Below are 16,307 nucleotides of genomic sequence, written 5' to 3' on the forward strand. Positions count from 1 at the left end.
TATGCACATTTGCTCTAGCCAATAAATAAAAGGATACGATGCCTGCATTTATAACAAGGAAATCTAGAGGTTCACTGCTCCACCATCAAAGTAATATTAAGATTCACCTCCTTCCCAGGAAGTCCAAAATCTGTTGTTACAACCAAACCTACATCCAATGTCCAACACTATAATCCTTGCACTACATGTTCCCTCAATGAACAATTAGTGACTCATTGTTCATTCGCACACTCCCAATGTGTGACTGATTCCATTTGGTAATGCTAATGACCAAACCAAATGTATTCCCCAACCTTCCCTTCTCTTCTACATAGTCCCTCGAGAAATATGATCACCCCCTTCCATGCATTCACTCACCTTCCAAGTTCCCTGACATCCCCTTCCCGAGTGATTCATCCCTTGGCAAGGTTTCCTCGCATTGGAAGGTCTAAAAACCAAAGCATTTCCCTACCTCAAAATCATCATATTAGTCATAGCATGCTCATGGAAATCAATGGAAACTTTGGGTACCAACATCCCACAATGGCCCTACTCCTAAATTTTTGTACCGATATACTATTGCACGTTCTAATTCCTTTTACTGTTACTATTAATTTCTTGCAGTCACTTTCAACCACCGAAACTGGGCATTTCAATACTTTCTTGTACCAAGAACAAAATTCCCATTAGACTAAAAATGAATTGAAATAAATTTCAATCATACCTCATTGGTAGCTGGTCAATAAGATGTGCCCACAATTCTATTTACTTATTGTCACAAAAAGTCAACTAGATATTTGACCAGATCATGAGGTATAAACATATCACATTTGGCTAGCTCAAAATGCAACCATCATAAATAAGAATCATAAATCAGAATAATAAATCACATGCATAATTAAAAACTGAAATAAAATACTGATACTTATCTTTGAGATGGTTTTTTCTTCTACCTTTGTTCTTTGTCCTTTCCATACACACATTGAACCAGTTGTGAAACTTGAAAAGAACCCAGTGCCTTCTCTTCTCTTTGACTACATACGAACATTGGATCAGTTTCTAAACCCAACAAGCATCTAGTGCCTTATATTAACTTCAATCTTGTACACACATTGGATTAGTTTCCAAACCTGACAAGCACCCGTTGCCTTCTCTTCTCTTTAAGAAATAAGGGAGTTTGGGGACTAAACTTCTTCCTCCCTAAATATCAACAAGGGAATCCATAGGTTAAACTGCATCAACCCTCAATATCAGCAAGCGCACCCAAATACTAAACCTCCTTAACCCTCAATATCAACAAGGGAATCTAGAGACTAAAACGCCTCAACCATCAATATCAACAATAATGGCCCAGATAGTCCCATACCTGCTTATCCCATCACATTATACAACACATACACATACACAATGTAAAATATAACACATACACTTACACCCGATTTACAACACCACATATATACCTACACTCGTTGTACAACAAAATACATATACATACACATAATAAAACACAACGATACACTTGCCATGACACAATGACTAGAAAATACACATAACACAGTACCACATATACACAAGAAAACATTTAGGACATGTACATAATACCACATGTGCAACAATATCACATGTACAACATGTACACAACACCACATGTACACAACATCACATATACAACATGTACATAACACCACCTACACGATGTGTACACATCACCACATGCACACAACACCACTTGCATAATGTGTACACAACACCACATGCTCAATACCACATGTAGATGACACCACGCACACAATGTGTACATAGCACCACCTGCACACAACACCACATGTACAACATGTACACAACACCACATGCACACAACACCATATGTACAACATCTACACAACACCATATGTAAAACATGTACACAACAAGAATACTACACATCCAGAAACCACATTTTCTCTACCAAGCAACCTTGCTTCTAGTGTCTTTCCACTATCCATGTTTGTCTTAGCATGATGCAAAACACACTACTTTCATTCCGCTAATGTATCCTTTAGCGTTACATGCCATAGCATAAACACAGGCCTATTATAAACACATAATATTAACTCATATCAACATGATGCTAACCTCATAAATATGTTGGGGCTACTCTTACCACTTGATTCCTCATAAAACCAAGAACCTCTTCAGGGCCATTCACCTTCATAAGAAATTATTCATCAACAAGAATGACCCCTGACAACCCTGTCAAACAATGACATACACACATACATATATACATATAAACATTAGCATAAGGAAACCATGATCCCTGACGAATGTATCTTCCAATGACATACATATATACATGAATACATATATATACATCAACATAATCATGATCACAACATAATTACAAGATATCATAAGGTCAAGGTTAAGAGAACTCCCTTTATCCGTGCACACCATGCACAACATTGAGAACAATCGTTCCCAACTTAGCCAAGGCTTAGTAAAGTTTGGGACCCTACCATCTGGTCGAAAGTCTCAAATTTTCATTGGCTCTTATCTCATAACAAGATTCTCACTTGGGATAATCTCCAAAAAAGGAATTATCACGGGCCCTCAATTTGCCCAAATTGTAGACAAGAGGAGGAGACAATAAAGCATCTTATGCAATCTTGCACCACAACACGTAAACTTTGGGAAAAAGTTAGCTTTCGCTGTCAAAAGGAAGGAAGAATTCATGAAGATGTCATAGCCACAGTTCGTAGCTAGAAGTAGAAACCCTATGAGAGCAAGATCTTAAATTTCCTTTGGAAACTCATTCCGGGCTTCCTCATGTGGACCATTTGGAAGGAGAAGAATAGAAGAATATTCAAGGACAAATCTACCCCTATGGAGAATCTCTGAAGAATCATCTGTCAAAACATCAAGGAAACCTTATCTCTTCATACATGGCACCAGGAGGATTTTCCTTCTCTTCCGCAAGAACAAAACATTTGGGCTAATTGGAAAATTTCAGTGGAACCAAACTCATATAGCCAAAGGAACCAATCCTCAGATAGGTCGGTCACCTAAAAAGTGGATTCCCTCACCCAAGAACATGATCCAGCTAAACTTTGATGGGGCCTCGAAAGGAAATCCAGGCAATTCGGGTTTTGGAGGAATTTTCAGAGACTGGAAGGGAACTGCTCTGCTAACCTTCTTAGGATCAAAAGGATGGGACACCAATAACTTGGCGGAACTGGAAGGCCTATGGCAAGGGCTCATTCTAGCTCAAATCAAGGTATTCCTTCCTCTGGTCATCGAAGGCAACTCTCAGATCATCATAAATATGGTCACCAAAATTTTGCAAGGCACTCCCTCAAGCAAATTAAGCAGAACTTGGAGAATGGCGAAGAGGTTGGAGCTCATTGAAACTTGGCTCATCAATCACAGGGTGATCATTCTTAAGAATATTAGACGGGAAGGAAATAAAGTGGCGGACCTTCTAGCAAACATTGGAGTGGAATGTGGGTTGATTCTTCACACAGGTTCTATTTCAAAATTAGCCACTGAAACCCAATATCTGGACTTTCAAATATTGTGAAGAAGGAAATGAAGCAGGAAGGAGAAGAGCACCCAGATGCAGGTGATTCAATTCAAAATTAGTAACTTTATTAATGATAGTGGTGTTTTTTCGTGTCAACTGCAGATGAGCACCCTTCTCCAAGATGGTGTCAGGCACAAGAAGGCTCACCCGTCGCGAATTCAAACCGTCTTGAAGGATGAATTAATGGCTAACCTCAGTAATTTCAAGGCTCAGGCGATATTAATCATGGAGTCTTCAACTTTTCTCCTCATGTTATGCTCTCCAGCTTTGGTGATTGAACACCAGTGTTACTCCTCCCCTGGTCTGCCCTGTTTTGGGAATATAGCTTGTTTTACTCCCTGTAGGTTGTATTCATCCAATACCAACATCCAATCTACTAATCTCTCCTCCTGTAATCGAGTGATGGTGAGGAACAGAATGAGGGGCCATAATGGCTGGAGTCGTGGAGGATGTAGGCGTTCTCAGCTAGCTCAAGCTACCAATCAGTTGAATTCCCGTGTCTTTCAAGCGATGACACCTCAATCTAACCCCCCTTGTCATCCATATCTGTATCATTCCTTTCAGAATTATCATTTTAGGTTCCAGAGTAGTTAAATTAGGCCTATTATCGCTGCAAATATCTCCATTATCTTCACGGAGGAGGAATCCTTGCCTCTTGTTTCAGCTCACACTATGGCAGGATCTTCTCAGGGAGGCTTCAAAATAGCGGGCAACCCTAGATTGGAGCGGCAACAGGATGAGGATGGTCAGGAAAATTTGCGGAGCAATCTACAGGCAGCAGAAAAGGATAAGGGGGTAGCTTTGTCTCCAGGTGGCAACCCCCATGGAGCTTCGGCATCGATCGTTGTTGAAGGAAACTCTAGTAGCACTTCTCCGGTTTCGATTCCTCCAGGTGGTGGTAAAGATGGTGATGCTGCCAAGGATGAAAACTTCTGGTATGGCAATGAGTGTCCAGTGGTGGAGGAGCCACTGGACCAGGAGGTAATCATATGACAACACTTGGTTCCCATGGATATCTCCAATGTTTTCTTTTTGACTCATATTTCCACTTCCTTGACTCTTTGTTTTTGCTGAAGCAGTATGGTGGGGTGACTCTCTGGTTTTGACTATATTCCATGTTGTTTGGTAGTTTGAGGTTCTTATGCTATTTTTGACAGTCTTCATTGTTGCTCAAGTTGACTGATGCTCTTGTTGGGTCCCTTCCTAATCTTCATGTTCCTATATCTGGTTTTCTCAACTCTGTAACTGATTTTCCCAATCATTGGACAGCTCGTGTAAGGTTGAATGCGTGTAGCTCTCCTATGTTGAGCCTTCATCCTCCTTGTAAATTTAATGTTACTCTATTTTAATAGAATTAGTATTTACTGAGGAAAAAAGAACTATAGTGTTATAAATCCTAATCCATAAACCCTAAACCTCAAACCCTAAACCTGAAACCCTAAATCCAAAACCGTAAAACCCAAACAATAAACCCTAAACACTAAGAATTTTATAACATTTTAGAAAGCGGTCAGTGGCTTTTATTCAAGTGTTTATTTAAAGAATATGCTAAAGTGTTATAAAACCTAAACCCTAAATGGCAAACCCCAAACCCTATATCGTAATTCTTAAAGCCTAAAGGATAAACCCTAAAATCATTTACTAAGGTCTTATAAACCCTAAACCCTAAAGACTAAATCTTGAAAGAATTTACTAATGTCTCATAAACACTAAACCCTAAATTCCAAAACCTAAACTCTAAACCCTAAGCCATAGACCCCAAACCCTAAAACCTAAGGCTTTGATAACATTTTAAAAAGTTTTTTGTATCTTTTATTTAAGTGTTTACTAAAACCATTTAATAAAGTGATGTAAACCCTAAACCCCTAGTCCCTAAACCCTTAACCTTGAACCCCAAACCATAAATGCTAACAACATTACACTCAGGAAATTGAAGTTGAATGTTCCAACTGGTCGCCTAGGGAAGGGAAAAGAAGAGGAATTCATATTTCAAATATTTCAGATGTAATTCAAGAAGTTCTCATTGCCTATGATACTAGATCTGCTAATTAGCCAACCACCCTTATGGACGAACTTTTATTTCACTATAAGCATTTACATTTTTTAATTTATGTTGTATCAAATTTTTTACAATTTTTGTAAGACTCCAAATCTTCCCTTATTTGTCACAAAGAAGGAGTTAAGGGTAGGGGAGATGTTGGAGGGGCTAGTCGACTTAGTTGACCATCCCAAACAATTCTAGAATTGATATTATAAAGGCAGTCAACTCTCTAGTCAAGTCAACAGTCTAAGTTAGATAGGCTGAATTGGTTTTGGTAATTAAATATAAAGTGACACTTTGTTGGTTCTCTACTACATCATTTCTCTTCTATTCCTATGTTCCTTATCTTCATGTGATTTCTTCTTTTCCTTTCTACTACTAACCAATGGTCATTGTCTAGTATATATCATTTTTTGGAATATTTTACTAAAATATAAAATGTTGTAAAATATTGGTGGTTCTTTCAATGAATTTTAAACTCTTGTAAAATATTAGTGAATCATTCAGTTAATTATAAAATCTTGTAAATTATTGGTGAATTCCTCATTCAATCGTTACATCAAGCTATTTTTCCTTCTTATGGATTGATTCTCTAACAAAAAAACAGTTATCCAATTAGTTCGCTTCAAATAAACCAACATCTTTAGGACTTGGTGGATCATCGCCATCTATATGTTTTTCAACTACTTGGTGTGTAACTATTATGTAACTATTGTGTTTTCTTCTTCAACCAAAACTCTAATAATTATTAATCAATACACAATTTTTTGAAATTATACAAAAATCTCGATGAGATTGGCTAAAAGAGAAAATATGTAATGATAGTTAATTTCCTATTTGATAAGAAAATCAATTAAAAAAAATCATATAAAGCCACAATTTTTTAGTTCAAAAATACAACCCACAAAGAAAAATGTTCATTACTTAGTATAACATGTTACAAAATAAGCATCATCAAAGGATTTCAACTTCAAAAATGATAATACACTAAACAGTCTCTCAATCTCCACTAATTACATGTATTGCTCCTTTAGCCTTTCCCTCAAAAGAATAATTTCATTCAAGGAATGTTGTTCCCATGACAATAGATCCCCTACAATGAGCACATAGGAAGCTAGAGCATAGGTCATTTTTGCGTACAAATATCCAAGTAGAACATATTTCCCTTTCCTAATAGATATTTTGAAATAAAATACTAGATAAACAATGGATTCTCTAAAAAGTGAAGAATCATAGGTCATGCAAGAAAGTGAACTAGAAATTAAATTTTTTCCTTAAACCATTAGATATATAAAAAAGAAGTAATAATTATGCAAAATATGTGGAATACCCAAATAATAAACAGAGGCATATATGATTCATAATATCCTATGCTTCTCAAGTAAACATAAAAAATGAACATAAGGCTTCTTATTCACGAAAGGACATTTACTTTAACCCAACACTTTTTAAATCAATTATAGTTAGATGAAACTAGTCATTCCCATAAAAATGGTCCATTGAAGAATAAGATGAGAACTATAAGTGTTTAAGATACTAATAAAAGTTGAAAAAAAATAAACACAAAATTTTAATCTTGAAAAATGCTTCAAATTATTGGCCAAGATATCAGATCTAAACGTTAAAGAAGTTTCATGTACATTAATTACTATATTTGTGCATATATGAAATCTTCCTAAATGTATTACTTATCATTTAATTGTAGGATGCTATGTAGGTGAATGGATATGATATGGAGTGATTCATGAGACTGTAGATCTCATTTCCAACAGTGGAGAAGAGAGTGACAGTTTAATATTTGAATTTAAGACATGAATCTAAAATTAACTTGCATATCTCCACTACCTCCTCCTCTTCCTCCACATCCACCATTTCCTCCTCCTGCTCATTCTAATCCACCTCCTCCTCCTCTCCTTCACCTCCACCTCATCCACCATATCCATCTGCACCACCTTCTCCTCCTCCACCACCTTCTCCTCCTTCTCCTCCTCCACCACCTACACATCCCCCACCAACTCCTCCCCCACCACCTCCACCTCCCCCACCAACACCTCCTCCACCACCACCTCCTCCACCACCCCCACCTCCTCCACCACCCCACCTCCTCCACCTCCACCTACACCTCCTCCATCAACTCTTCTTTCTCGTCCTCCACCTCCAACACCCCGTCCACCACCTCCTCTTCCCCCACCTCCACCTCCACCTACTAAACCTACACCTCAACCTCCTCCACCACCTCTACCTCCCCCTCCACCTCCCTTTCCGCATCTGCCTCCTCCTGCTCCTACACCTTCTGCACCTCCACCACCACCTCGTCTATCGCCACTTCCACAACGAACTCCTCTACCTCCCCCTTCACCTGCACCTTCACACTATTGACTCCACCACCACCACCTTGGCTTCTTCCACCACCTCCTCCTCCTCCACCTCCACCACCATCTCCTCGACCTCCACCTCCATCTCTAGCTTCACACCACTTACTCCACCACGACCATATCCACCACCTCTGCCTCCTCCTTGTCCTCCACCTCATCCTCCTCCACCTCCACATCCACGTCGACCTTCACCGTGACCATCACCACCACCACCTCATCCTCCTCCTCGAACATTTCCTCCTCCAACTCTAGCTGCCCCTTCAACTGAACATCCTCCTCCTTTGCCTCCTCCTCCTTCACGTCCACCTCATCTTCCACCACCTCCACCACCACCTCCTCCACCTCTACGTCCGCCTTCACCTCCACCTCCACCTCTACCTCCAACCCCTCTTCTACCTCTGCTTCTACTGCCTCCTCCCCCACCTCCTCCTCCTCCACCACCACCACCACCTCCTCCTCCTCTTCCACCACCACATCCACCTCCACACCCTCCTCCACCACCTCCCCCACATCCACCCCCTCCTCCTCCACCTCCGCCTCCTCTTCCTCCTCCATCCACTTCTACTGCATCCTCCTCCTCCTCCACCACACTCCTCCATCGTCCTCCTCCACCACCTCCTCGTGCGGCTCCACCTACTCCACCTCCATGACCACCACCACCTCTTCCACCTCCTCCTCCTCCTCCACCTCCTCCTCCTCCACCTCTTCCTCCTCCTCCACCTCCACCTCCTCCTCCTCCACCTCCTCCTCAACCGCCTCGCCTCCTCCTCCTCCACCACCTCCACCTACACCTCCCCCTTGGCCTCGACCTCCTTAGAAAACCTAAAAGGGAATCAAAATTGCATATCATTTGAGTCTCTTTATTTATAATACTCATTGTTTAATTATTTACATTGATAATTCAGATATCAATATATACATGATAGTATAACAAATAATATGTATAACAATTTGCAATATAAATAAGTAATTATGAGGGCAACAATTTAATTATATTTTTTTTGTAAAATTTATACAAATAGTATTAAAATCAGTTGAGAAAAATTCACACAACTCATCTTCTTAATGTCCATAACTATTTAAAATCAATAGATTAATCATATAAAATCTTTAAAAAATAAAATAAAAACTCAATTTCCATAGACATAAATTCTAGAAACGTGTAAATTTAAGTAACATACAAACACAAAACACAATGAAACATCACAAAACCACCACTAAGTATGATGGAGCACCAATAAAAATGATATTATAATCTCACATATGTGGTCTCAAATGGAACTACAAATATCTTCTATGTCATTGGAACAAATGAGGTCACTCTGAAGATTACAGAGACAACCATTCTCTATGTATGCCTTAGCTAATAAGATGTGTCTAAGGTATTGGTGTATTTCTGATATATTAGCTCACTAAGATATATTTCAATAATTGATGACAATTATAATAAAAAAGAAGTTATGATTTTCAATATCAAAGCTGAAAGAGTGGTGATCATAAAAAATAAACACAGTCAGCAACATTTTCCTGTTTTATTTCGAGAAAGATAAAAAATAATTTTAACAATTTTCCACCAATTCTTATTTCTACATATTTATATTTAAAAATATTAAAAGTAGATTTTTATATTTAAAAATATAATTTAAAAAGTTAAATTTATTTGAGTATTAAAATTTCAAAAATATATGATATCAATGCCAAATTCCAATTACTACATTGTTTCTACATGCTTATATTTAAAAATATTAAAATTATTTTTTTATATTTAAAAATATAATTTAGAAGGTTAAATTTATTTGTGTATTAAAAATTTCAAAAATATATAATTTCATTGCCAAATTCCAAATCCAATTAAAAAAAAGTTGAATCACAGTTAGAAAAATGAGACATCAATGTGTATCACCCAACCAAGAAACATTTCCAATCCTTCCTTTGACAAACCCCAAAAGAGGTGAATGTTTGCATGAATTTCTATGAAGTCAAGGTAGTAATCTCTGGTTTTGGATCATAATTTTGGGGCTACTGGTATCTATGATTGATGTCTCTATCCACTGTGTGAACAAAAGTATAATGGAACAATAGTTGCAGAATATTTTTTATAAAATCTATTATAAAACAAGGCTCCAATAAGATGCATAGTTTCAAATCTACATAATAAATTATTCATAAAATATATCCATACTTGTAGAAAAAAATATAAACCCTACTACTTTAAAAGGCTCCAAAAAGAGTTAAGGTTTAAAATGTGCAAACAAAATTATCCATAAACAATATCCATAATTGCCGAAAAAATTTATAAACCCTACTTTAAAAAAGATGGAAGAAAGAAATGGCCTCCTTACCTCCAGCCTGATTTGAAGTAGAGTTATGAGGTGTTTGCATTGAGAGTGGATTGAACACACGACCTTCATATATATAGTCTGATGCTCTCCCAACAAGGATACAGACTGTGACACTCTACTACAAAGATATAGAGGAGCATGGATCCAACACATGACCGTCATATATTCAATGTGATGCTCTTCCAACAAAGATAGAGATGCAACAACATTGTTGATGGAACATACGACCTGTGTCAGGCTCTCTCAAAAGAGAGGAGAGTAGATGGAACACACGACCATCATATATTCAGTCTGACATTCTCCCAACAAAGATACAGAAGCAACAACATCGTTGATCGAACACATGATCCTCTCCCAACAAAGATACAAATACAAAGGCAACAACATTGTGAATTAAAGACACGACTTATGGTCGAACATCCTCATATAATACTTATGGAAATAATTGTGCACATTTTACCATTGGGAGAGATTGCTATTTTGAAATCCCACTTGCACAATGAGTAAATGGCTATGAAGTAAACTGCTCGGATTCAAATTCCTCTATCAGCTCTTAACTAAAGGCTAGGGTTGAAGAGATTACAATTGTGAAATCCGCACGACTCGAATTCTTTTACCAGATATTAACTAAACGTGAGGGTTGAGTTCAAGAAATACCGCCAGGAAACGGCTCGAATTCTTCTACCAATTCTAACTAAAGGTTAGGGTTGAGTTCAAGAAAGGCTAATTACAACCATCCAAAAAGGAAAAAAGTTATTCAAAAATCTTAACTAAACGTGAGGGTTGAGTTCAAGAAATACCGCGGGAAACGGCTCGAATTCTTCTCCGAATTCTTAACTAAAGGTTAGGGTTGAGTTAAAGAAAGGCTAATTACAACCGCCCAAAAAGGAAAAAATGTTATTAAAAAAGCAAAGAGTTACTCAAAAAGCAAAAGTTACCTAGTTTTAGAATGCAGAATATTAATTATATTAGTGAAATCTCCAAAAACAAAAAGAAAGGTAACCTTAAAAAGAATTAAAAGTTATCAAATTTAAAATGCAGATTCTTAAAATCCCCACAAATAAAAACTTATGTAATTTTAGAATGCAGAATATTAATTATATTTGTGAGATCTCCGCAAAAAAAGAAAAGTAACATTAAAAAAATTAAAAGTTACCTAAATTTAGAATGCAGAATATTAATTATATTAGTGAAATCTCCACACAAAAAAGAAAAAGAAAGGTAACTTTATGAAAAATAAAAAAAATTAGAAGGAACATTCCACAAACAAAAAGAAAGGTAACTTTATGAAAAATAAAAAAAATTAGAAGGAACATTTAATTTCTTTTGACGTAACAGATCGGTAATTTCAATGTTAGAAAGATGGAATGGTTGACGACAAAGCAAAAAAATTAAAAGTTAAATTTTAAAATAACATTTATTTTCTTTTAAAGTAAAAAATTAGTAATTTCAAAGTAAAACATGAAAGATAGAATCCATTTCTACCTAAATTGTGGCTTGAAATTTACATATAGATAAAATATAGAACAAATTTCTACCTAAATTGTATCTTGAAATTGACATATAGTAACCTTGTTATAATAGATAATTTAGAACACACCTTAAATGTGGAGGAACAATAAATTCATTCAAATCTACTTGACATATAACCCTATAAACTAGTTGTGTATACAACCCTTTGTTCTCAGTAATATTATGATGTTTTTGAATATGGATAGTAGACTTCAATAAGAGTATTTAATTTTTTTTTGACATGTTTATATTTTGGTGTATGTTGTCAATGGAGATACTTTGTTCTCCAACTTTAATTTGAATATGACAACCGAATTTAACTAGATAAAGAGTTTACTTGGTAACAATTAGTTAAACTTTGAATTGAATATGTATTAGAAAAACAATTTACATGAGTGTTAACATAATTTTGTGTGAGATTTTGTAGGATAAAACAAAGGTGACTACTCCAATATAACAAAAAAATTATCACAAGCTTACAAGATCGAAGAAAATTGAAACAAACATAAATTTTTTGTACTTCAAATTATATTCTTGTTTCAATAATTATAATGCTTAAGATGGACCAACTAATCTCCAAAATTGTTGTTCTCAAGAATTACTATGAAGGTGTGAATCACTTATATTTTTTTCTAACCTAGAAATGATTACTTACCTTCAATTTATTCCTCTACATATCCATATTGAAACAATCCTTGCAATTATCATATAGACTAATTCTTAAAATGCTATTATAATTAGTTACGCTAATTAATAAAAATATAATATATTATATATTCACAGTTGTTTTCAACTAGGATTAAGACTTTTCATCGACACAAAAAATATTTTACAACAATAATAAATGAATAATATTTGTTTAATATTAATTATCAATATGATTATAATAATAAATTATATTAGTTAATATAAATATAGAATATGCCATTTTGTATTTAGCGAATCTAATTTATAATTTAATATTATTGTATTATGAATCACCCTTAATGATGCAAAGGAATATTGAAAGAATAGAATATTATGAAAAATAAAACACTAAATATAAATAATATTATTTCTAATAGAATAAAAATTATATAAATATTGTTTGAAAAAAAAAAGGTACAATCTTACTTATAAAAGAATTGGCCTTTTGTAATGACCCCAGAAGATGTAAATCTGAATTTTACTATGGTAAAAGACAGTTGTTATTTTATGTTTAAAAGAAACAAAACTTTGATAAACTGAATGATTGAATAATTTAAATATTTTCTTGAAATGCTGGCAGCCTCTGGGAGGTGGATTTCAAAGAAAGGGATCAGTTGTAATAACTGATTGAAACTGCCCTCCCAAACAGGAAAAGTCCTGGTTGTAGGGAGGAAGTTCTGTGCTGTGGGGACAGACAGAAGAAATCTTTTCTAAGGAAAAGGAAAAAGAAAATACAAGAGGTAACGGGTTAAGTCTGGTAGAGACCAGATAACCAGGCACAAGGTGCACAGATCTTGTTGAGGGCTTGAGGCCTGCAAGATGGCTCGGGGGGAGAATTCCGTCTGAGAGATGGATCTCATGGCTGGGTGGAAGAGCAGAATCAAGGTACAGAAGACTTGCTTAGGTACCTGTTCATGACTCTGGTGAACCAGGTATGGTTTCAAATTGCAGAGTCTCTATTGAAATTAAAGTGAGGAATGTACAGTAGACTTACAGTGGTTAAATGATAACTGTGTTTCATTCCCAAGATTACTGTTATGCTAATAATATAACTGCCTAGATGTAGTTTAAAATAAAGACAGGCTATTAATTGTTAGGCATGACCTGAAACTTGCTAAACTGTTAACATAGCTACACAGGTGTAGTTCTCAGCTAAACAACAGATTATAAAATGATTAACATAATACAAGGCAATCAAGGAGAGAGAGATAGTCTCAAGCAAGAAAAATGATTAATGGGACCAGCAGTCTGGAACCTTGAATACAAACAAACTGTTACCGATAAGAACAAGTTTGAAATATTTGAGCCTGAGTATTAAATACCGGCGGTAGGTTCGAAAGTGATATACATTAACAGGCCGGAATAAATACATGTATATTTGTAAAAATCGGTTGAAAAGCAAGAAACTAGTATACTATTCTAGACACAGACGGAAATAAGCATATTCTGCAAACGTACGAGATGGAGAGCCATACCCTAACTTTTACAAACTTTATTAGCAAATAGCAACGTTTACAGTTACAGACACCGAGGAATCGGTTCAATATAAAAATGACAAGGAAACGAGATGACAGATCAAGGAAAATCGTGCATGTGACTGTAGAAATAATTTATACATGTGTATTATGTGACTGGCTGAATGAAAGAAATATGGTATGCCGATTACAGCAAACTGATAATATCCATAGCAAGCTAACATTGGAAAAAACATATGGAAATACCGGAACGTTTTCCCTGAAACTGTAACGAAAACGTAAAGTAAATCAAGAGCCCTGTCGTCGCTGAGACAGGCAGCTTACCATAAGTAGAGACGAAAATCAATAGTAAGTAAAGAAATACTAACCGAGATTTATATTACCATTTGTAAGCATGCAACCCATTTCAATAACATTGCTCAGAGCGCGGCAACCAGAGGGGGTTCGAACAGAGCCATGTTCCGGCTATATATAGATATATATATATATATGAACTAAAAACAAAATGCCTCGATAGTAAAACCCTGGACGGGTATTATCGTGCAAGTATATATAACATAAAACTTTCAAAATTAAAAACCTGGATTCATAACCCAAGACTGTGCATTAGGGCCAGGTCCTGTACAACATCAAGTATCAAGTACAGACAAACCTCAATGTCTAAAAATGCCGAAAGGGGCGATTACACCATAACAAAACAAATCTACAGATATAAGAGACAGAGTACGCGGGTCGCCATGGACTGTGCGTTCCCGGTGCTGGACATAGACTCAACAAAATAACAACCACATGTAAACCGTAAGGGTCCGCCTGTAAATACCTCAGCCAATCGAAGAAGGGTCAACCAGTGTTCGAATGACGGGCTGCCACAATCAAACACGTGAATTTATCAAGAACGAGGGACTACTGAGCTCTCACATACAGGAGAAAAGTGCAATAAGAGAAATGAACTTACCTGTGGCCGCCGAGAGGACAGTGGTGTTGAGCCTAAAGACTGTGACACTGTCGGAAAGGCATGACCGGACCCATCTGCACACCTTGCCAGCAAGAGAACAAATTAGAATGAACCGTGAGTGGATAATAGGTTAAATCATGCTGAATGCAAACTCTAATTTAAACCAGATGGCCATTACCTGTGCAGGCGTAACGCCGAGCACTTCACGTTCTCCTGAGGTCGGGCAAGATGTGAAGATGAAGCTGGAGGTCTCGATCCGGCATCAGAGCACCAAGAGGAGTCGGAGGAAACTGTGAAAAATGAGTTCTGGGCTCGCTCCGGTGGGGTTTTGAGCAGCCCTAAAACCCTCGACTTTTCCCATCCGTTCGATCTGAGATTTAGATCCTGACCGTCGAAGTATAGCGGGAAGCTGTAGCGGAGTAACCGAGATACCCGAGCCCGAGGTGTCACATGGCGGGGTGGGCAGGTCATGCCACCTGCCAAGCGGTGGACTAAACTCATAAAGACAGCAGATGACCTGGCGCCTGCAATGGCTGCGGTCGGACCACCTAACTCTGCGCTATATTAATATATCATGTACTGGGCAGGGTCATAGGGTTAAGAGCTTAGATGTGAGTCAATACGGCCACAACCCAAACACCATGCAAAGCATATGTATCATGTCAGCGCATAAACAACATAGTAAGGTGTTGAAACCCGACTGCATAAATTAACAATGTTATATAGTATAATGGTTGGTAAATGCACCGTGTTTAATAACGCATTCATATGCGGTAATACTTAGTTATGAAGTATTCTTTGCAGTAAGTCAAATTATATGGTAATCGTAATTTTTTTTATGTATGGTATTGAGGATGTGACAATTTGGTATCAGAGCCCAGTTTCAACACTGTGGCCTCAAAAATGACATGTTTCACTGTGCAGGAAATTATACCATGTATACATATAAAGATTAATAAATTAATTAACTGTTGTTTCTGTCTCTTTAGGGGTGAGATACAGGAATTTAACAACTGATAGTTAAGTCAGGAAAAAAATAGTGAAATGCAAGGAGCCGGCAGTAACCCTCGGGAGAACCCAGAGCTGTGGGTACAGTTGGGTGAGGAAACACGAAGTACCAATCTTGCAATACTGGAAACTGTTCAGGAGTTGAAAAATGAGATGGCACGATTGCGAGAAGACAACGCGCGTTTGACAGTAGAACAAGAAAGAATTCTGAAGAGTTTGTCGGACAGGCAAAATCCACCTTTATCTAACCCCAGCGCGGAACAGCAGAGGGTGACAGAAGAACAAGACTATCAGATTGAACCTAAAAATTCAGAAGGCAAAGAGGATCATTCTGACAATGTACCAGAGCAGCAAACCTCAAAACGTCAGAG

This window comes from Pinus tabuliformis, chromosome 1_2 (genome assembly GCF_031772625.1).
Source record: "Pinus tabuliformis cultivar Carrire ecotype Pingquan chromosome 1_2, CPIR1, whole genome shotgun sequence".
NCBI classification, from domain to species: domain Eukaryota; kingdom Viridiplantae; phylum Streptophyta; class Pinopsida; order Pinales; family Pinaceae; genus Pinus; species Pinus tabuliformis.